Below are 25,287 nucleotides of genomic sequence, written 5' to 3' on the forward strand. Positions count from 1 at the left end.
ACCTGTTGCAGAAAGCTCCATTTCTAAAAAAGGGTTATCTCTTTTCTCCATGAGTAGAGTCCATCTCCTCTTCAGGTCTGGTCTCTCCGGTACATAATCTAGCTCTACAGCAGCACTATCCATCGTGTGGAAACAGCGAACAATTCAGCAGCACAAACAATAAGAAAACACGGTTACGCTGGCTCCTAAAGGTCCACTCCAAAAAGGGGAAAAAAGTCCAAAAGCAGGATACACTGGAAGCAGACCACCACGATATATGAAAAAAGGTTTTATTTGTAAAAGATGAGCGCTTTCGCGTACATAAAGCACGCTTCTTCAGATCCATTAACACATAAGAATAGCAGGTAGTATATATACATCAAAGATCTTCTTGTAATGAGCAATCAACAATCAAACAATCTAACAATCAGTAACTTAATTTAATATGACTAATTAAACATTTAAAATGCAAATGCCTAAATCTACTATTCATAAAACACATAACTCAATAATTAAATAACCCACATGACGAGATAAAAAGAGACGTAACAAAGAGACGTAAAAAATGCATAAAAATGCATAAAACTGAGCCTTCTTTCAGAAATGTCATACTTCATCTTTTGTATCTAAAGCACGTGAAAAAGACTATCGATATATAAATGAATGGACAAAACCAAATCTAAACTATGTCACTGTCTAAAATCTAAAGCCAGGTATGAACCACCTAAGGAAGTTATCACTTATATTTATGTATGGCATTATGTTCTTACTTTAAAAAAAAAAACTTGTGAAGTTTATAAAGACAGGACCTATACAGCTAGTCATCTCAATCAATTGGTTAAAACTTTAATTGCTATGTATGAAACGTAGATACTGTCCCTCTAAACTGCTGTATATTAATTTCATAATATAATGTCAGGTATATAATATATATATGACAGCAATATACAGTTATAACATCCTTAGTCTTGGCTGCAATGCCCTTACTTATGAGATGTGCAACGCAGAAGGCTTTTCTTACCACTGTGGATACATGGTGATCAAAGTTTAGATCACTGTCAGCCTGTGTTCCCAAACCTCACACCACTGGGTTTTAGCTTAAGGGGATGCTGTCAATATTGTAATTTGCAGGGACTTCCTTTTTGCCAAAGGGGATAATAATACCCTTTTTTACATTTAGTTTTAGCCTGTTGCTTTGGCACCAGTCATTTGCCTGTGATAGCCCCTTTTATCATATTGTTGACATGCTTGCCCTAAAGGACCCCCCCCCCCAAATAAAACAGGCACACATAACTAGAGCTATAGGAAAGGCATGGCTGGTGGGGCTCTTAGTCCTAGGCACCACCCTGTATGGGGATTTGCGATTGTCAAAATCTGGAATTCCCTCCCCAGTGAAATCAGAATGCAAAATAATTTTAACTTCAAAAGTTAGCTGAAGTCCTATCTATCCAATTCCTAGATATGTAACTGTCAAGACCGAAATTCACCTAATAAATCCCTAGTTCTTTCTCATCAGTAACTGTAAATCATGCTTTACATAATATAGGTCTACAGTAGCAGCATGCACAATACTTCTCTTATGTTAACAACCTGTATATGACTTTCTGTGTATTGTTTAAATGTTTTTCAAAAGGACTATGTTGAATATATTTTGTACAGAATTTCTGAAAATTGCTTGTTTTGTGATTATGTTGCATGCATTCTCTATTGAATGTTCGTGAATATTTTTGTAACCTGAACTATGTGGAGCTTTTCTCTCCGGGCTTTCCTGGTAACCAAATGTAAAATAAATAAATTATGCCTAAACTAATGTACATCCCTCTAAGGTGCAATAACTTGCGTGATACATTTGGGTTGCATGGCTAGGCATGTAAAGACCCCAGGGGTAATTAGCCTAGTATACACCTATGAACCCAAGTATCATATGTATTTTATACTTTTGAGGGGGGGAGCACAAATGGGTATGCCACCCTGGATACCATATTCCCTTGTTACAATTATGCAAATACACAGCGAAACGTACCAAGTTACTAAGTTTCCAAATTACATTGTATATGAATATATTGTTAAAATATGCATAGTTACACAACACTTAATGTGTGTACTTGCATGATGTGCCATAGTAATCATTGCCTCCTTTTACTATACAACTATACAACTTCCAATGTGTATGCTTGTGATGTCATAATGCCTCTAATAAATTTTGTTTTTTCTCCTTCAGTTTTACTATATAGTCACTGACCATTATAACGTATCACCCTGAATACATTTTTTGTTCCTATAAAATATAATGTTTATTACATGTTACTGTATAATTTTTAACTGATATATTACCTACATTTCTTTCTGCAGTATGGATATTTTCTTTGAAAACAGGCCTAGTCCTCTGGGGTTAAACCTAGTCTCAAAATACAAATAAAATAAAATTCTTCAGAGCATTGGAGACCTGGCATAAAAGTGTAAATCAATTAAATACTGAATGAATTCCTCAGCTGACTACACTTGCATTTTCTAAGTGCCATTCACATGTTAGAATCATGAAAAACTTTTCTATAGGGTCATAGAAAGCTAGTAGGCTACTGGCCCTGAGGCCCTTACAAGCATAGCCAACAATTTAGCCCATGTTCCAACAAGTCAGCACCCTATGCCACTGTCCAGCAGGGACATAGGTGGAATCCCAGGGGTGTATTTTCTGTTCTCCATCCTGGTTGTGCTTAAAAAGGTTTAATGAGGTACTCTGCTTTACATGGAGAGGGAGTCTATCCCACAAAAGGGGGAGTCTAAGGGACACAAATCTGTCCCGCCAACAAGTCCTATTGAAGTCACATGCCAGGTTGAGGTCTCTCATGCGGGTTACTTGAGTGAAGCTTGATTTGCGGATATGCAGCAGTCCCATCAGGGCGGGGTCTGAGACTGCTTTGTATGCCAGACAGAGATCATCTCTGAGGAGTCTGTAGGAGACTGAGTAGAGGGACAGGGCTTTTAGCCTATCTGTGTAAGGCAGATGTTTGAGGTCCTGGATTCTCTGGGTGAAGAATCTCTGTGGCCTCTCCAGCTGCTGCATATGCTTTGTGAAGTACATGCCGAAAGGGGCATTGCATTCAATAATCGGTCTTATAAGGGAGGAATACATGGATGTTATGACCACCTTATTACATTATGAGATACCCTTACTAATGAGGTGGGCCATGTAAAAAGCTTTCCATACAACGGAGGCAATTTGGTGGTCAAAAGTCAATCTGCTATAAAATAAAATTCTTCAGTGCATTGGAGAACTAACATACAGCAGAATAACTGGGATCATACCACAGCTAATTTGAGGGGACCCATGTATGGGATAAAGCATTTAAAAGCTGCCTTTGTCCATTCGTAGTAGCGGGGGCAGTCCTGGGGTAAGTATTTTTATAGCTTTCCTTACGCCCAAGTTGTGCTTGAACATGGGCTGTGATGAGTTTTGTTTTACGTGGATGGGGAGTCTGTTCCAGAGAAGCAGTGTCCTCTGCGAGATGTACCTATCCCTCCAAAACATTTTGTTGATGTTGCAGAAGAGGTTAGAATCTTGTATTTCTGGTACCATTTGACTTGATGATGTGCAGTAAATCCATCAGTATTGGGTTGAGGGGATGCCTTGTATGTCAGACACAGGTCACCTCTTAGCAGTCTGTAGGAAACTAAATATAGCAAAAGGACTTTTATATCCCATAAACAGGGATATCATTTCTCAATCCTGAATTTACTTTTTATACTTGCTATAAAATGCATGTTAAGCTAGCAGTACATGGTGTAGATACTTTTAAATTGTTACCAGTATAAGATGTATTTCAATATTGCAATAAACCGAATCACACGCATGCACATGGACACACACACACACACACACACACACACACACACACACACACACACAAATATCAACTTCAGTATTATTGAAGTGCTTAATTACTGCATTGTCAGCACAGAGGATTAAAGCTACGACATGTTAATGAGCTGCTGCCTATAGTCAAGGGTACAGGGTTCGTGTCCCTCCGTCTCGCTTTGCACTACTGTTGTGCATTTTGTATCTCTATTTTAATTTTTGCTTTATTTTTTTTTTTTATTTGTTAACCACTTAAGCACACTAGATGCAGTCTGAGAGCACTATCTGGTTAAGTGGCTTGCTTAGTCACACAGTAAGCAAAGGGAAAAGGAAGGACACAAACCCTGTACCCTTGGCTTTGACAAGAGTAAAACCTTTTAACTGGTTTGTCTGTTTCCAATGGAGCAGTCCAGAGGAATATAGTGTCAAAGCCACTGAGGTACTAAATCCTAAAGACACAAGGCCGGATAACGCAGTAAGTACCAGGCATTTGGAGCTGTTCTCTAGGAACTACTAGAATCCCCTGTGTGACACAGAATAACACCCCAGGTGAGCGTCAGGTAACAATTAACTTCTAAAAGTATGAGAGAATCAAATCATACTGATATAAAGAACAACCACTAAGATTTTAAATACAATATAAAATCAGCATGAAATCACTCTAACCTCTGCAGAATGTGACTAGTGCTCTGGCTGAAGTATCCAGCGGTAAGTAATCACACTGCACAGCTTTATATGGATTATAATCAGTTGATTGATCTTCATATCAGGAAACCCAAAGTAAAGGGCACTGTGATAGCGAGACTAGCGGAAGCATAAATGACAACAAAGAGGCCCTCAGGAGGTCTCAGGTGCTTAATTCTGGAATCTGCTGCCTTCTCAGCATAAAGTAATAAAGCCTTAATAATGATCCATATGGCCTAGGACCAGTTAGTGATTCAGGACTTTGAGGAGTTAGTCGTGAAAGGGGGAACTGAACAGATGATACTTGCCCACCCACCCTGGGTGGAAGCAATAGAACTCTTCTTGTGTAATGCTAAGACTCCCACTGGATGCCAGTATGCAACATGTAACTTACTGGCAGGGAACAAGCTCTATCAAGGTGAGATTGCACAGTAGCCTTTTTTTGCGGGAATGTAAGAGAGCGTGCACATACCTGAGGGAAGAAACAAAGATGTAGCAGGCACTACTGAGGGTGTAAATGTCAGCCATCAGGGTACAGACTTAGGACATACAACAGAAAAATCTGAAATCTTACACACATGACAATCTATCTGCCCTTGACTCTCACCCTAATGAGGGGAACAAATGGGTTAACGGATTGTACGGGGGGGGGTACCAGAAATGCTTAACTCTGGCAATATTTCTCATATATGCAATATAATTTGACCAGAGCAGACAACTGATCCCTAAATGTCAGCCAGTTACTGAAGATAACACCAAAATTATTAATTTTCTTCACAGCTTCTTGTTACCATAAGAAATTAATGCTGGAAGTGGCAAAGCAGAGAAATCCCACAAGGTAGCATGCACTACCAAAGCATCAGTGCTGTCAACTTGTAACTGCCCCTGCCCCCTGACCTCAGATTACAAAACTGTACTTCCACCTTCAAAAACCTCCTTAAATCATTCCTTTACACTAACCATTTATGTAACTGCAAAGCACCCCCTGAAACCTCACCCTTCTGTAGGTTTTTATTCCCTTGTGCTTCTTGTGTTCACCATCACTGTGCTCTATTAATGCTCACTGTACATATTGTACAAATTGCTATCACTATGTAAATATTGCTTGTATATATTGTACATATTGTTATTACAAGCTATAGCATATTTCGTAATTGTTACTATCAATTTTTCACTTTGTAACCAAAATTGCTACCATTAATTTACTCTCTGTACTGTATGGAGCGTTTCTCCCCAGGACTCTGCTGAAAATGGACACTAGTTGTCCAGTCGGATTATCCTGGTAAACAAATGTTAAATAAAATAAACTACAAATCCAGAGGTGCACAGCCTCCAAATCATATGCCATAAAATCCACACTACTTACACCTCCTTGATGAAATGACATACACAGCTCTTTATCATCCCTTTAGCAGTGGTAAGACAGTGTTTCCTTCGAATGATGCTGTTAAGATAGAAGCAGCGTTAACACTATGAAAACAGTAATAGACCCAAAGTCGAGTCAAGATCAAGCCCTGTGGTACTTCACACTCCAGAGGGAAAGACTGAAAGGCTATTAAAATCTGAAACCACCCTCTGTCTATATCTAGAAAAACAGGAAGCAAACCAGTTAAGCATAGTAGATGAGAGACCAGGTAAGAATTTAAGTAGTCAATCAAGACAGAGTAAATTCATAAGTCAACTGATGCAGAGAGAAGAAGTGGAATGAACAAAGAATAGAAGTAATCTGCCAGCTCTTTGGTAGAGGGGGCTAAAGCCCCGACAATGACACGTCCTGGACTCGGTAAGTGGCCTGGGCACTGGACAAACTGTTATGAGGAGGGGCAGCAGTGATGAATCGGTGCTTGCTTGCCTCTCTCTGGGAGAGGAGATGCTATACACTCCATGTTAGAATCAACAAAGCAGGCTGAAGATCATCTGGATGAGTTTGCTTAGAATGAATCAGGGCCTTCTGAGGATTACATCACTTCTGGAAGTAGAAGACATGCCCCCTCTTAAGGTCCACTGCATGCTACCCTATGTGCACCTCTGGGCATATACAGGACAAAAACAAGACCAATAGCAGAAACCTTTTACCCCTTGTGGATGACAGCAGCATTCCCAAGGGTGCCACATCTTCTCTGAGACAAATAAATAAGCTTTAGATGTGTCACCCCTGGAAGAACAAATCTAAGTGGGGAGGCATGACAATCAACATACGGGGGCTAGAAATAAAAGTGATCAGTAGGCAATAGAAGATCATTAACTATCCTAAAGAAGATGGCTTAAGTACTACAAAGAATGCGAAAACCAGAATTATAAAGTCCCAAGAGCCCTTGAACAGTAAAAAAAACTGAAACTTAGTCTGCAGATAAAAAACCTTCTTGATAAACCCTTTTCTCAAAATGGCATGTTCAGTGATGTAGTAACTTTCCATCCTACCTCTGAGTCCAACGATGGTTTATTGAGGCTTATAATAATAAAGTTCTCCTTTAATAAAGATGGACAATGCTGGACCTCAGTGCAGCTTTCAAAATCCAATATTACAAGACATCCATGCAGGATAAAACCAACATGGGGGGGTGTGGAAATTGAGAGCATAAGAAGTACAGTGTACACCTGAGATCACAGCCATGAGCTCAGCATAATAGGGAACAAGAACTATTTTCAGTTTCAAAGCATTTACATCTGATGGAGTGTCAACATACCTCTCACCTGTTCAGATTTTCTCAGAATATCCAGATTTTTGCCCCATATTTTTCATCTATTCCTCATAAAATCAGTAGTAGAGCTTATATGTAAATGCTCAGTTAGCCGTATGAACTATGTCCTTTTGTAACATGTGAAATGTAACTTGCAATTATTGTGGAGCTTTTCTCCCCTGGCCTCCACTGAAAACAGTCTCTTCTTGGCTCAGTGGACTTCCCCAGTCATCACACTTAAATAAATAATAAAATAATAGTTTTCTATCACAGAGGATTGAAGTAAATAAATAATGACATACGTTTGAGTTTCAGGCTTCATATCCTTCAGAAAATGCATGCTAAGACAAATCATGTTACTCCAGCAACGTTCTAAGTTTGTAAGACCAATATTTAAAATATGTCCCTATTTTGGGCCTTTGCCCCCCCCCCCCCACATTATTTTAGGCTTTGTCCAGATTTCTCCCACTAAGAGGCTGAGAGGTATGAAGAAGGCGGGACATATCTATCAACTGAACAACCAGAACACTTAGGTGTGGTGTAAAAGCTTTGCAGCTTAAGGGGTCTGAAGGATTCAGTGCAGATCTAACACCTAAGAAGCCAATACGCATTGTTGTGATATAAAACTTTTACAGCTGGTTAAGAATGGCAGTGTGCCACAGTCTATCTGCATATTGTGTAGCTAGGAGGCATCTTCCTTCAGTCCACTAAATATTATTCTTTATATAACTGACTAGAGATTCTCTCTAGCACAAGTTGGATTACAATTCAAATAATAGATCACACTTTATACAGCTGCTGCACTCCGGGCCTATTTTACATCGTTGCAGCATGTGTTGTGGACAACAGTCTTTCACGTTAGTCTGAGTTAGATATGGTACACTTTTCACACAATGAATATATTCACAGGTAAATACTAGGCTATTAGTCTGCAGACTATTACAAGTACAATCAATAACGAGAGGTCAGAATCAAACTTTGTACCTTTTATTTGTGAGGTTAAGACTTTAAGCATTATACCAACACTCCCAAGGTTAATTTGTTTTATATGGGAAGCAAAGCCTTCGACACCTCACTTATGAAGGCGCACTCTCTATGTAATATGAGTAGTTCAAAGGTCACAAAGGCTTTTGAGGATTATCAGAACACGGTCTTAACTATGTTCATACTGTTCTCTTTTACCCAATAAACCAGAATGCATATACTCCAGTACCACACATTTACTTCAATAGTTGAATGTCTCTTCCCTCCAGCTAAAGACTATATCAGACTCTCTTGCATTAGGTCAGAATACCTCCAACATGCTTTCAGTAAACGTTCCATCTTCAGTGTTGTCCTGATACCCTGAATAACTCTACAGCTCCGTACAACATTCAAGCAATAATCCATTACAGGGGTTATAGGGGAGTTACACCAATTAGCAGGTTTGATCGTAAGGGCAAAGCTCAGGAAGCAAACACTTTGACCAGGAGATAGCAAATTCTACCTGATAACACTTACCCCCAACCTGTTGCCATACATTACTGCTATTATATCATAGCTACAACTTTAAGTTGTTCATGCTTAGAAAATAAAATAAAATGAAAAAAATATGTTATCATAGCTACAACTTTAAGTTGTTCATGCTTAGAAAATAAAATAAAATGAAAAAAAAAATGATGTTGTACAACATGCATGTGATGGTTGCTCACAGCCATCACTTCAGTGTAATCAATGCTTTCTTGTTACAAATGTGGGGTTCAGTGTCTTGGTATTGTATTACAGGACACTGGATGATTAAAGCTATTTTTTTCCTAAATAATATGCTGACACTGTTTTGGCAGTACAATGAAGATGTGAAATCACTGTAAAATACAAGCTTGTGCTTAATTCTGTTTATTGAAATAGTGATACTGCCATTGTCTCCCTGCTTGCACTTTTGCTCTGCACAGATTGCTTTGATGCTGTTTACATGAATGCTCAGCTTCAAGACTGTAATTAATATTATTTAATGGAATGAATACAAATGGCAAAAATAATAACAGCACTTGAAGCCAGCATTCCTACGTTAAGAACAAGTAAAGTACACCGAATCATTCTGCCTTACATAACCTGAGAGTATGACTCATCATCTGCTGTGGTCACTTCAAAACTAGCTGCAATTATAATATCTTTGTTGGAACTCCTCAGACATATTACTTCATGAAGACTGGGTTTCGGAAAATTTACTTCATACGACATACTTATTGTTCATTCAATGCACAGTGTCACCAAGGTCCAAGGTACCTTTATTAAAAACATTGAACATTTTCATATTTCTTAATATCTTACAGACTTCTTCAGAGTAAGTGAATAAAATATCATAAATTTAAAGAGTGTTTTAGTCATATAACCACCAATCACCTGATAAAACAAACACAAGTAGCAATGGTAATAAATGCCCTTAAGATGTATAATAAATGCAAAAAACAAAGTTTTTCAACACTTAATTAATAAAACAATATTTCCAGAAGACCTTCGTGAATAATTCAGGACAGTTAAGATTATATGTGAGAAGTACCTCTGATATTAACAGAGATTAAAGTGCTCAGCAGTTTCAATAAAGTTGTTTTAGAATTCCATAACATTGCTCTATTTTATTAGTGTTTGGGGTTAAGCACACTGTGCCAAGTTTCTCAGCTTTATATATATATATAAATAAAATATAGGGTCTATATCAGTTCCGCGAAAATCCATTTCAGTGAATACCAAAAGAGCGACATGTATTAAGCGAATAGACCAAACTCACTAACTACATACTACCTATCCACACAAAATAAATAAACCACATACATACACTAACCAAACCCTACTCCTAACCCTAAAGTAGAGTACCAAAATCCAACTTCTAACCCTACACTAAACCCCACATACACAACTATCTATGCACTATGCTTAACCCCTTCCTAACCCTAAGGTCCGTAACTACCACACACTTCCCCTACAGAGATATACCCTAACAAAATAAATAATGCACATCAGGTCCATACCTATCCCGCACTTACCTTATGGAGCTATACCGTAGACGGGCCAACCAAAACACTTCGACATTTCAGATTTCACTGTTTTGGACGTTCAGCATTTGCGTTGTTCATGTAATACATGTTGATCATTTCGTATTCGCGGAAATGGCATTTCGATCATCTGATAGGGAGCCGTACATAGATATATATATATATATATATATAATATATTATACATGTATTTTATATATATATATATATAATATATTATACATGTATTTTATATATATATATATATATATATATTTATATATATTTTTATATATATATATATATATATGTATATATATATATATATTTATATATATATATATATATATATATGGAAACACTACTAAATCTCGAACTTTTGAAATCTCGAATTTCAAAAGCTCGAGACCATGTAGCCAAAATTGCACATTACCGAAAGACCAGAAGTGCGAAATTCAAAATCCCGATGGTAAGGGATTTTGAGTTAGTGCTTCTGGTGTTGCGGTTCAGGTAAGTATGTGTGTGTAAGTGTGTGTGTGTGTGTGAGGGGCTATGTGTGGGTGTGAGTTTGCCTTGTGTGTATGTCTGTGCGATCTCGGAGTTGGAATATTAAAGTCAGGGGGTGTGGGGGGCACAGCCCCCCACATGGGGGGGTGCAGGGGGGTGAAGCCCCCTTGCTTATCTTTAGTGTAGGGTGGTTTGTTTGGTTATGGGGGAGGCTGTGTATATGTTTGTGTGTGTGCTGTATGTATGTAGTACTTTCGCAATTTTGAATTTCGTGCTTTTAAAATGTCGGTAATGTGTGGTTTAGGGATTTTAGTCTCGGTATTGTGGGCTTCGGGATTGTGTAGTTTCGGTATTAAGTAGTGATTCCATATAAATAATTTTTTTTTTTAAATATACTCATATTCTTGTCTTTTTAAAATACAGGTGGTCGAACATTTTTTTTATTTAATACTTTTGTTGTTTCTTCCCATTTTTGTTTGACTGTTGTTGTGTCTTTCGGCTTTTCCCGGTTAGGGGTCGCCACAGTGGAACTCCGGTCCGCTAATGACTGGCAGTAGATTTTTATGTGCCGAGTTGCCAGCTCTGACGCACAACCTTTAACAAAGGTACGCCCATTCACGCATGTCTCCAGACAGAAGACGCTCTAGCTGAGAATCGAACGGGACAACGTCTTACTGTTGCCACAGTAAAATCATAGTGCTGAGTCTGGAGAAGGCTAGTCAGAGAAATGCATCTATATAGTGACCTTCAGTGTGTATGATATGAGGACCATTTACAGGTAACAGGTAATCTAGCAACCTAAGACACAAAGGTAATCACAGCTGAGGGCAAATCAAGAAATCAGGGATTGTATTCTGACAGAGACAGTCAGATCTCAATGATCATGTGAAATTGACAGAAGTGCACATTTCAAATACGCTTAACTATTTATAAACAAGTTCCAGTTATTAAGTGCTGTAAAATCGCATACATTGTCATTCTTTAATCAAAACAAACTGTTACATTACTTTAATACAACTACAAAAAGCAAACAAAATAAGATGGGAAACAGTATGTACAGACTAACCGTGACTAAAACCACTAGGCTGGGAAAAGCCAAGGCAAATGCATCTAATTAGTGATTTCATGTGTTTCCTGATCTGTGAAGAGAATGCAAAACAATTTGCTCATTCACATTTAAATTTTACGAACAGTACTAAAACCATTCCTCTCACTGGGCTGCTGGCCTACAAAAATGCATTTTAAGTCTAGAAAAAAAAAAAGAAAAATCAACCACAGCAGCTTTGTAGCAGAAAATATGCCAGGTTTCACAGTGGAAGTAATTATTCTTGGTAGACAGACTGTTTAGTTTACTGTAACATCAGTCACTGAAATATAGACAAATCCTATGTAAAATGCAAAAGTATTTTAAATATTTAAAAATAGATCCTAACTTCATGCTGTAGTTTCCTTCCTCAGTCGAGACACGTGTTTAGAATGATTCTACAGGATCCACAATCACTCTGCAGTTAAATATCACCAGTGGGGTCGTCAATCCACCAGTGTCTCTTAGAAAATTAGCACTTTAAAACTTGTGTTTTTTTAACTTAAAACTCCCTAGCCATTTACTCATTGCAGTTACACAACTCCCTTTTGAAAGGGCAGTGAGGCATGTCCAACCCCTACTGTGAGGAGACATCCAAGTGACACTGGCAGGCTCTCAGTCCCACAGTGTCAAGTCCTTGCAATGAAGAGAACAGTCCTACATTTCTTCTCTAACTAAAACAAAAGTTTATCTTCCACAACCTTAGACAAGTTTCCTTCCTAGAATATGCATTTCTTATTTTCAACCCATTCATGCTTGCCATTTCCAAAACTGCAAAGCCATTTTATTCTCCAATACATGTTTATTTTCACTCCGTGACAGCTGATCTCAAATAGAAGTATGCAGTTTTGCTGTCTCAGTCCATTTCTAAAGAACTTCTAACAGTCAAATCATGGTCTTTTTTTTTTTAATACTTTGGGTCTATATCTTCAACATGCCATCCATGGGGTCCCATTTTATACACAGTCCATGCTTAATTCAATCCCTGAAGCAAGAGGCCAAATGGCTGCAAGTGAAACAAATAGTTGACTTCCTCCTAGCCTCACTATTTAAACCTCCAACATCAGGACACTCTTTCCCCATTCATCACCAGCCTACTTGCAAATGCCAACTGTTTTATATCTTCCAAAGCCAATCCAATATAGGCCCAGTCCTTCAAACCCCCAACAATAAACTCCACTGCACAGCACAGATCATAGCTTCCCTTTACTTGTTACCAGGTGATAGTGGCATTAAAGCCAGCGGCAATTAGAAACAAAACCTCATCTGATCATTTTTAGCTCTACTGCAAGTGTATCTGGACTAAGTTTTTTAATCTCTTAGCTGTTTTGACCGTCAAAAAAAAAAAAAAAAAAAAAAAACATTTTGTCCTCAATTGTTCTGGTCATCTCTGGTGCAGATTTTGGATTTTATGGGATGGTTACAGTTAGAAGACTATACTTTTTTTCTTGCATTAGTTAATAATGCATACCAAAAGTATTGTTCACTAGTATCAATACTAACAGATAGGAGTATTTTCAATAATGATAGATTACCCTAAGACCGCTAAACCAGTAGTAGCCAGCTAAAGTTTTCTGCAGTCTGTTTCATACCCACTGCATGCTGTTAATATAATAAGGTACTGTTATATCTTTTCAAATAAAGCCTAAATATTTATTTTGAGTATGCAGTTACTGTCTGGAACTATAGGATCAGAAATGCTAACTGGTGAAGTGTCCATTATGTTCTGCTCATATTAATGTTGTAAAAGAGTGGAGAAGCAAGCACAATTCAATGTTTAACTGACATGTACTGGGAGGTGAGTAGGCTGCATATAATCTGAAAAGAATGTATTAGTTTAGGAGATAGTAAGGAAGGGAAACATAGTATTGAATGCGCAGCCAGCTCTGGGGCTGATGCTGACAGAATGGCATAATGCACATTAAGGGTTGTGCAAGTGGGTGAATTTAAGGATGGGAAAGGCAACTGCAGCTTAAGTGATGACAAAGCCACAGTGGGAGGCTTAGGCACCCTTAACAGAAGTTGGGGTGGTGGCACTGTGCCTGCTGTATGTGATACCATCAAATGTGTGGCAGGAAATAAGTAGGGTTGGTGTATGTGATTCCATCAAATGTGTGGCAGAGAATCAGTAGGGTTGGTGTACTGGTGAGAAGGGCAAAATACGAGATGCAGCAAAAAAAGTCTTGTGGGGGAGGGAAGTTTCAGAATGACCGAGACTGCAAGAGGCATATAGATCACAGCTGAAAACATGGGAATACATGCACACAGTGTTGATAAGTAGGAAAGAGGCAGCGTAATACAGAGAGAAATTCATCCTTGCATTGTTGAAAGAAAGGCAAACAGGAGTGTATGCGGCGAGATTAACATCAGGAAAAGCAAGACAACGGGAATTCAGAAAGAAAAAGCCGTGAATATTACAACCTTCCTTTTGTGTTTAGACTGGTTCACACCTTTCTGTTTAACTGCTGGGATAAGTTATTTTTAACTGTATATATACTTTTTTATGGGATGAGCCCTTTCATACCTTACAGTTTTAAATACTTAGAAAATGTGACTTTTACTTTTGTCAAAGGTGTAATACATATTCACCTTCCAACAAATACATTTATATTTTCTTAGGTAAGACCACTGGAAAATGTAGTAGTAAACCATTCAAATAGTTAAAATTTGCTGTAGTGGTATCTTGTAAGTGTATGATGATAAACTGGCATCTTGTAATTGTGAGAATAAATAAGTAGCTACACCATGCTTAGATTTTAGGAATATGGCTGCAGAATATAAAATATGGCTTGTGAAAAAATACATAAATAAAGTTAGTAGAAAGGAGGAGCTTGCAATACATTCCATTAAAAAATATTTCAGCCCTTTCTGTGCAGATAAGGACATACAGTAGCAATAATTCAAACAAACTTTAAATAATTAAGAAAATACATGAGCTGCCTGTGGGTGAAAAATATACTGTCCTCAGTTAGTGCAGTGTAAAAAGGAAAACTGATAAATGATCAGACTGGTTTATGCAACACTGTAGTCACCTAAACCAGGAAGGAAGAGGTTATACACAGCAAAATTCTCCTGTTATAAAAGACCAGATAGGTTGGGACCACAGATAAGCCTTGTAACTTGAAAATGTGCCTGGCTGAGGTAACAGTTGCTAGAAACGGTGTCGTTGAAGGTAAGAATTTATTTTACTTCTATGGAAGGTATGGGCTCAAAGTTCATAAGAATGAGCTTGTAAAGAAAAAAAAAATCCCAAGGGGGGATGTGGTGCCCTACCTATGTCTATATTAAAAATGTGCCTCAAAGAAACTATCGTAAACTTTAAAGATGGCTATGTGCTCAGACATAACCAATATAAAAGTGACACGTAACTAAGTGAACTTTGATGGAAGAGTACCTGACACATTTAAGAGCTTTAAAAGGTGCTGAAGGAGTAGCATTGTTAAAGCCCATACTGAGATTATTTTCCATTGGGCTGTGACTCTACTGTGCAGAATGCATACCCCTCATCTGTCCAGATTTTTGTCTCATATTTTTGTTCAGTTCCTCATTAAATTTATAATTTTGTTGACAAGTCATTGAGAACTGAAATCAATAAATAATGACAGACTTTTGAGTTTAAGACTACATTTCCTTCAGAAATACATGTTAACACAAAATCTATTATTTTAGCAACTTTCTAAGTTCATAAGAGCAATATTTAAAATTTGTGCCTCTTTTCAGACCTTTGTTCCCCCAGTATTTTTGGTTTTGTCCAGACTTTTTTGTGTTAAGAGATTGACAGGTATGCCTTCAATATGTTTTTGCTCTTTCAGAATTAACATTTCTCTAGAATATGAGGGAATGGAAACTGATGGGGAGAAAGAAGGCAGTTATCAGTGGATACTGAAAATTGTAGGCCTTTCGATTTATAATCTGGAGTACATAGAGAATATTGAGAACATTTTAATGTAAAGCTATTGTCACCAATTGTTTTTGCAGTGTACTTGCTGTTAGTGGTTTAAAATCCTGTACATATTTATTACCAAAGAGGGTCATTTTCTATGGGAAGTCGCACCTAATTGTAGGAAGAGAAATAGGTACTGCAAATGGGCAGCAAAAAGGAATCTTTTGGGGGGATTAGGAGGAACTTGACAGTAAGGTAGGTGCAGCAAAAGCGTGACAGATAGCTGTGACTTCAGAGGAATGAAAAAAGTTGTTGTAAGGCTAGTGTTTTGTTTGGCTGTAGCCATGGGAGGGGGCACTGCAAAGGGTGAGGAAAGAATATTGGTTTGCCTAGCATGGGAGGGAGTAAGAGCAGACAGTGTCCTTAATTGTAGGAATTAATAGTTTCTCTGTTAAGAAAGGAAAAGTTTATTAAGTGAACAAGACAGAAAATGAGGAACATCATACGACTATTACTGACGCTAAAACTTCATGGTCTCCTTTTTTTGGCTCCTGTAAAGTAGGCAATAAACTGCAGAAACAGATTGTTCAGTTCTGGTTAAGAAATAGGAAAGAAGGCTGAAATAAATACAAAACTGAGAGGTTATTACTATGGCTAACAAAAGGTTGAATAACAAATAGCTCACCAGTATCAACAGGAGTACAACTGTCTGCTGGTTAGAAGGATGAAATGTGAGAAATGCAGAAAGATTATGGTCTTAAGAAATGGCAACCTGAAGGTAAGTGAAGACTGCTCAGAGGACTGGGAGAAATAAGGCTACTTAAGAGATGATTTTTAATACTTCTATACAGAGATGGATACATTATAGTGGGCTGGGGAAGTTAAAGTGTCAGGTAACAGTGTGGAAAGTAGAGATATTTAGTAGCTGTGACATCAAAAAATTGAAATATTTCCTTTATCATTTAAGGACTCTCATCCACCTTGAATCCAAGGTACTGCACCTTTGGATGGGTAACTGTAGTCAGGTGTCTTCCAGAGTGAGCAGGAAAGGTCACTGGAATCAGCAATGGCAGACTGGAGGGTCAGTATTATGCACTGGAGCTCCCTATGGAACTGCACATCCTTAAAGGTCTAAAACTGATCTGCAGTGACCATCGTTCAGTGTGACTAGGAAAAGCCTGGAGTAGAAACCCTCCTCTTACAAACGATAGAGCTTACAGTATAAACTCTCCTGTTCCAATCCGTAGAGCTTGGAGTATAAACCCTCATCTTCCTGTCCCTAGAGCTTGGAGTAGAAACTTTTTTCTTGCTATCCGTGATGAATTTTTCCCACCACTCTCTAGATGATTAGCTGCTTGAGCATTACCACTGCTACGTGAGTTTAGTTCCTAGGATGCATACCGGTATAGAAAGGAATCCTCAAACTCTAGACTGGATGCCCCTGAAGTATTCTTCATCACCCGTCTGACTTAGGTCAGGCTATATCAGTTGCCTTTGGAATAAATTGCCTGACCCCAAGGAGAAAGAGGAATAAAAGTGAAATGAAAGAGCGTTTGTAGCTCAGTCAATACTAGCTAATCAATTCCTGCAGGAGGGGAGTGTCTCCTCCCTTTACCCTGCTACTTTCTACTGCCTTTTCCACCAGTCAAGGCCTGCTTTTTCTCTAAAGCTTCTCTCTGCTTAAAGTGACGAGCACTATTTTACCATCTATACAAAGGTCAATGCCTGAAAATGTTATTTTATTCCGTAGGAATGACTGCTTCACCAACACCTTCATCATGTCCTTTTCCTCTAGCTTTAAACAAATCTCATGTGAAAGAGGGCTAAGGAGCAAATCCTTACCAAAGAGCACATCTAGAAGCTGCTCTTTCACATCTTCTGACATTTCTCCTTACTACACTTCTCTACTACAGGGGGGTTTCCACTGTACAATGCATGCACAGAACTGCATCCTTACCCAGTCTGAAGCAGGTTGAAAAAATCTGCATACTCCTTCCTTTTGGATTTATTGGAAATCACCAACATCACATATTATATCTACTTAAGCATTATTAAACCCCAGGGCAAAATCTTTGTCAGTTTGAAGACTGAAACATTAGATCAGCACAAAAGCGCCTCTTTCTAAATCAGGCTAGGACTCTCCCTCCTTATTTTTTGAAAGCATTTTTGGTGGGAGTGTCAGCTTAGACCCTCTCACAACTGCTAAATCAATTTCTGAAGTGCTCCACTGTAAGTAGGTGGACATTACATGGCAACAGCACATCAGCTCTGCTCCTGATGTGAGGGTGGACAGTACATGGCAATAGTACATGAGCTCTGCTCCTGCTCTGAGGGTGGACAGTACATAGCAAAATCACATGAGCTCTGCTCCTGCTGTGAGGGTGGACAGTACATTGTAAAAGCACATGAGCTCTGCTCCTGTGGTGAGGGTGGACAGTACATGCCCAACAGCACATGAGCTCTGCTCCTGCTGTGATGGTGGACAGTACATAACAAAAGCATATGAGCTCTGCTCGTGCTGTGAGGGTGGACAGTACATAGCAACAGCACATGAGCTCTGCTCGTGCTGTGAGGGTGGACATTACATAGCAACAGCACATGAGCTCTGCTCGTGCTGTGAGGGTGGACATTACATAGCAACAGCACATGAGCTCTGCTCCTGCTGTGAGGGTGGACAGTACATGGCAACAGCACATGAGCTCTGCTCCTGCTGTGAGGGTGGACAGTACATAGCAACAGTATATGAGCTCTGCTCATGCTGTGAGGGTGGACATTACATAGCAACAGCACATGAGCTCTGCTCCTGCTGTGAGGGTAGACAGTACAATGCAACAGCACATGAGCTCTGCTTGTGCTGTGAGGGTGGACAGTACATAGTAACATTGCATGAGCTCTGCTCCTGCTTTGAGGGTGGACAGCACATGGCAACAGCACATGAGCTCTGCTCCTGCTGTGAGGGTGGACAGTACATGGCAACACCACATAGATTCATAGATTAGTATTAGGCTAACTGCCCTTGTGAGCCATTTTAAGCCTAGCCGATTATCCTTTGTGAGACGCAAACCCTGCACTTTGCGTTTGTAAGGCAAACACCTAAACCATTAGGCCAACCTCCCAACCCAGCTCTGCTCCTGCTGTGATGTTGGACAGTACATAGTAAAAGCACATGAGCTCTGTGCCTGCTGTGAGGGTGGACAGTACATGGCAACAGCACATGAGCTCTGCGCCTGCTGTGAGGGTGGACATTACATGGCAACAGCACATGAGCTCTGCTCCTGCTGTGAGGGTGGACAGTACATGGCAACATCATATGAGCTCTACTCCTGTTGTGAGGGTTGATAATACATGGCAACATCATATGAGCTCTGCTCCTGTTGTGAGGGTTGATAATACATGGCAACAGCACATGAGCTCTGCGCCTGCTGTGAGGGCGGACAGTACCTCGCAACAGCACATGAGCTCTGCTCCTGCTGTGAGGGTGGAGAGTACATGGCAACATCATATGAGCTCTGCTCCTGTTGTGAGGGTTGACAGTACATAGCAACAGCACATGAGCTCTGCTCCTGCTGTGAGGGTGGCCAGTACATGACAACAGCATATGAGCTCTACTCCTGCTGTGAGGGTGGGCAGTACATAGCAAAAGCACATGAGCTCTGCTCCTACTGTGAGGGTGGACAGTACATTGTAAAAGCGCATGAGCTCTGCTCCTGCTGTGAGGGGGACAGTACATAGCAACAGCACATGAGCTCTGATGTGAGCTATCAATAACAGCAGCAAACAGCTCAAAATTTCTCCTTTGACAGATAGAAAAGAGAGGTGGTTAGGGGAGAAATGAAAATGCAGTCTGAGGGTTATACTGCTCAATGCCAGAAGTCTAAATCTCAAAATGCACTCACTTGAAGCACTCCTCAAAATGGAAAAGATCAACATTTGTGCTGTTACGGAGACCTGGTTCAAGGTAGCAGATAGCACCCCCTGCACTACCAGGCAATAACTCATTGCATACCTTTCGGCCCCAGAACTTGGACCAAAGCTCCAAAGGCAGTGGTGTTTCCATATTCATGAAGGATGCAGACTCCTCCAGACTGGTAGCCCAACATGACGCATCAGAGATACTTCAGGTGCAGCTAACAATGGGTAAGACAGCGATTCAGGTCGTAGCCTGCTATAGGTCCCCAACCATGACCCAAGACTCCCACTCCACGTTCCTAAGCACTATGGAGAATATTAGGGTCCAACCTAATACCCTCATACTGGGTGACTTCAACTACTCCTCCATTAACTGGGAAAACTACTCATGTACCAATACACTTGCCCAACATTTCCTGGAATTCATTAATTCCAATGCCCTGGACCAGCTCATTCTTAGCCCCACTAGTGGTAGCAACATCCTTGACCTGGTCATTACTAATATGGGTGACCGTTGCTCTGTACCAATAGTCAACTCCTCCCTGGTTAGATACGACCACAAACTAATCACCTTGGAAATCCACATCTCTCCCACCCCCTAACTTCTCCAAAGCAATTGGAGAATATCTTCATGACCACCAAATCATACACTAATGCCCTGTACAAACATGTACACAAATACATGGATCTCTCCATACCCAACAGAACCAAGACACTCTCCTCCAAAATAAAAGGAAGCCAATCTGGTGGTCCCTGCCATAAACAAACTCTACAACAGAAGGAGGAAACTGATGTGGAATAAGGTGAAGTCCCAAGACTGGAAAAACTCCCTTATCAGCCTCAACAAAAAGTTGAGATCCCTCATCAAATCCTCTAAAGCTAGCTATGAAAACAGTATTGCAGCAGATAGTAAAGACAACCACAAAGCCTTCTATAGTTATGTAAAGAATCTCAATGGCAATGGCCAGATTTGTTCAAAGCTGTTGCACAATGGCACCTCCTATACTGAGTCAACAGATATTGCCAATATACTGGCCGACAGATTCAGTGCCAACTTTATTCCTCTCTCCCCCACCAAAGGACCAATCACAATACCGGTAGATTGTCAGGCACCCAGTATTACTGCTGCACAGGTTAAAATAGCACTGTCCAAGTACAAGAATACAGCTTCTATGGGACCTGACAATATCCCTGGCTGTGTTCTACATGAACTACAGAGTGAACTGACACATCACCTGTGTGCCCTGTTCAATCACAGCCTCACCTCAGGCTTTGTCCCTACTGAATAGTGCATTGCTACATTCATCCCTCTCCACAAAGGAGGAGCGACTACAAACCCTGGGAACTATCGTCCCATTAGCCTGACAACACTGATATGCAAAGCTATAGAACACATCATGGACCTAATAAACAAAGATATAGGGAACCTCCAAACTCTGGATCCCACACAGTTTGGTTTTGTGAACTATAGATCATGCCTGCTCAACCTGGCTGACTTCTTTGAGTCAGTCACCAGAGCTGTGGATGAAGGCAAGGTGGTTCATACAGCCTACCTTGATCTGGCCAAGGCTTTTGATACCATTCCCCACTCAGGAATCATAGAAAAAATCGCTAAGCTAGGCATCAACCCCTATATCACTAGATGGGTTGCAAACTGGCTCACAGACAGAACCCACAGTGGGAAAGTAGCTGACTCCAAGTCAGACTGTCGACCAGTCATGAATGGAGTCCCACTGGGTTTGGTCCTGGGTGCTGTCCTGTTTGGTATCTACTTCTCTGAAGTTCAGGCCAACACGAAGGGACTCTGGCTGACAATGTTCGCAGACGATTGCAAGTTGGGAGCCATAATTGACTCCCCAAGTGATGTTGACATCCTACAGAAAGGCCTCACTGAGGCCAATGACTGGTGTCAGAACCATGGCCTTAAGCTCAATGCCAAAAAAATGTGTCGTCATCCCCTTTGGGACAAACCCGGTTTCCATGAATTACCACATCGATGGTAGTCCACTGAACACAGAAGGAGTCATAAGAGATCTGGGAACACAGGCTGACAGCAACCTCTCTTTTGACCACCACATTGTCACTGTGGTCAGAAAGTCCTTCTATGTGGCACATCTCATTACTAAGGGTTTTGCATCCAGGATGAAAGAGGTCATTGTCTCCCTCTACTCTTCTCTCATTAAGCCAATCATCAAGTACAATGCCCCATTTGGCATGTACCTCACTAGACACCTACATCAACTGGAGAGGCTGCAAAAATACCTCACAAAGAGGATCTTAAGCCTTAAACACTTGTCCTATATGGACAGGCTCAAATAAACTCCAACTATTCTCTGTCTCATATCGCCTACTTAGAGACAATCTCTGCTTGACTTACAAAGCTATGTCTGACCCAGCTGTGTTAAAAAATGCTACATGTAAAGAAATCACAATCCCTCCACACCACACGCTCCAGAGACCTCAACCTCATTACCACAATCAACAGAACATGCTGGAGGGACAGGTTCATAACCCAGAGACTGGCAATGCTATGGAATAGACTTCCCATACATGTCAAGCAGAGCACCTCACTGGCCCTCTTCAACAGAAATCTTGATGAGTGGATGGAAAATAGAAAATTCACCCCAGGGATCACTCCAGTGGCTCTACTTGACAGAGGCACTGGGAACTAAGGTCAGGTGGCACAATGCCAGGGTAATCCTATAGGCTAGGCTTGTAAAGGCTCCAGGACCATTAGCCTAGTACACACATATGAACCTATAAAACTGACCTCTTCAGAAAGAAATAAAAAGTAAAAGGCACTGAAAATATTGTTGTGTGTGACTACCCCTGTTTGTCTTTTAAGTAGTTATTGAAAAGCAAGAAATAGTAATTAAACCTGAATGACTGAACGAAAGCAGCCTATATGTGAAGCCACATGTAAAGTCAGTGCATTGACAGGAGCTTAGGGACTATGATAAAATATTTTAAAACTAAACACTGCACTGTGGGATACTTAGAGGTAGACTAAAAAATCAAGATGCCAGTCCCTATGTGGTCAGATTCTGGAATTGTATTTAAAAATATAAAAAAAGTATACAGAGAGTCCAAAAGTCTTATTAAAATGTGGGAAACATCAAGACATGATGAAATAAACGTGTTTCCTCAATCTGTAGGTACTGTTCTCCTTTAATGGGAACAAGGTGTGACACTTGGAACACAACAGCTGGCACCTCACTGAGCTCAAAGAATATAGACCTGAGCAGCACTTGCAGGATCACCAGGGTATGTGTCTCTCTGCTTTCAAAGTCCTTAATTTTCATCTTCTTGAGTAACTTTATTTTTTGAGCTTTGCAGTTTGCAGACCAGTGGCTGAAGGCTCTACAATAGTACAAGTTGCCTGAACCAAGGCTTCAAGTTCATTTGAATCCTTGTAGACTGTCAGAATTTTGTCTCTACACATTTTTTTTTGCCTAAAAGTAGCACAGCACTCACAAGAAAACGCCTTGTGCTTTTTTTTCCTAAACAAAAATGTACTGTGAATGGGAGTCAGAAAATGCAATCACGATAAAATGCAAAAATAAACAACTAAATAAAATTCCTAAACTGGGTACTTATTCTCTGGAAGGAAGTGAAAGAGATGAACAGACAGACAGAAAAAAACAATCAGTTCCTGTGGCTATGAAGAAGTGAACAATGGTGCAAGCAGCTTTCCCTTTTAAGCCCATGTTAGACTAATGTTTGGAGCACAGAAGGAGTTCACCTCACTGTGGGTATCCACAAAAGATTTGGAAGTTCAAGTCTAGATGTCCACCTTTGACTAGTTCACAGATGAGGAATTATTGTGCAGTAGTGATCCCCATGACAAAACTCATCGGTGACCTGCTGTGCTCAAACACAGGATCACCATGCACTACTACCAGGTCCTTGTAAAGGCAGCTTGAGGAACTAAGTCACTGAACAGTCCTCTCTCTCTCTCTTTTCTCTCTCTCTCTCCTTCCCACTTAATTAAAATTATTATATTTTTGCAGTACCAGTTGTTGTTGTTGTTTATCTTTTGGCTTTTCCCAGTTAGGGGTCGCCACAGCGGAACTCCGGTCTGCTAATGATTGGCAGTTGGTTTTTATGGTGTCGAGTTGCCAGCCCGACACCCAACCTTCAACGAAGGCACACCCATTCAACGTATGTCTTTCAAACGCCCACTCGACCGTGGGGAGACATGCAGACTCCATACAGAAGGCACTCCCAACCCAAGCCGAGAATCGAACAGGAGAACCTCTTGATGTGAGGCAACAATGCTACCGCTGCACCACCACAGTGAATGAGTCAATTTTCATACTATTTCATTATACAATTTTCCCAGCTAATCCAGTTCCAAATGTTTGCATTTTTCTGTTCTACTTTTTAACAAAACAGTCTTCCTACTGATTTACTGCTTCATAGGTGTTGTATCCTTGCAATATTGTCTTTTTAAAATGTCTACCAGTTTTTATAATTGTCATAGTATATTGCCATTTGGGTATTCATATATATTGCTATGTCACTCATTCACCCATCACAGAATGGCTATGTGCAACTTCTGAATGCATCTCTTTAAACTGCCAGTCCCTTTAGCCTCTTTCAGAATTTTGTAGGTATATCTCGGGGTCTGGTATAATGAACACGAGCGTACAATCAAAGTAAAGCTTATGGAGCTGTCAGCACTCGGTCTTCTGTCTTGTTCTGCAGTTCATATTTCATATATTATATGTTAGCATCAGATGTCACTACAATAATGTGGGCCTGGGATAGAACATGCTACAGCCTACAGAATCACTTTTGGCAGGATACTGCCTGAGAACTGGAAATTGTGTGTTCTGCAATTTGATTTATTATTAATTCAAGCAGTATATCATGAAGCCTAAACAAGTCCAGCCTGCTGCATTTCTTTATGCTGTATGGGAATAAGCCTTGAAAGTTTACAATATGTTTGACTTTCATGAGGAAGAGAAAGAGACAGAGTATTTATTTATAAATCAGAAATTTCAGTGGTGCTGCAAATCAAAGAAAAATCTGACATATATTCATTTTAATTCATGAGGCCACAAGATCCCGTACAGAGGATAGGTGCTTACATTATGGAAATAAGGAATCAAACAAAACTACCCGATTAAATACTGAGACACATTTCTATATCATAATCAGAAATGATCAGACAAAAGGCAGAACAATGACAGAAGCAGAATTAAAAGTGGTTGATGTGTATAAACTTAGTAAAATGTATTTAAAGTTAAAAGAAATCATGTAATAGAAATATGTTTGGTTGCATATAATATGAGGAAGTTGAAAACAAGAAAAGCAGAGCAAAATGAGCAAAGAAAGCCTTTGTACTGTCATTCTGACTGCCTTGTGTTTATTATGCTTTATGGAATATCTATACAAACCAAGTGTTTTCAGCTAGAACAAATCAATTTTATTTGTGAATGTTTACATCTGTTTTATAACATGATTTATTTTATTTTCAGTAAAAGATTTCTTCTGCATACTGAAGGTGTGGCAGTGGGGATTGGGTATGACCTCCTAGTTATGCAAATATAGTTCCTGCAATATAGAAGAGCATGTCTGTGTCTGATAGTCTTCATTCAGTTATACTTAAACATTATCTCTGCTTTACAGACAATGTTAACATTGTTTGGCCAGTCTCACAAGAAAAATTAAAATGTTCAAAGACTATA

The 25,287-nt window shown here is 39.7% G+C and overlaps 1 protein-coding gene across 1 annotated transcript in view; it reads right to left on the reverse strand.

The window, feature by feature from the left end:
- Positions 1-25,287, reverse strand: part of IGSF8 (immunoglobulin superfamily member 8) — a 500,226-nt gene that overhangs the window by 410,942 nt on the left and 63,997 nt on the right. The gene's annotated exons all lie outside the window — the stretch shown is intronic.

Source organism: Protopterus annectens, chromosome 17.part0, assembly GCF_019279795.1.
Source record: "Protopterus annectens isolate FY-2018-M chromosome 17.part0, PAN1.0, whole genome shotgun sequence".
Classification (NCBI taxonomy): Eukaryota; Metazoa; Chordata; order Ceratodontiformes; family Protopteridae; genus Protopterus; species Protopterus annectens.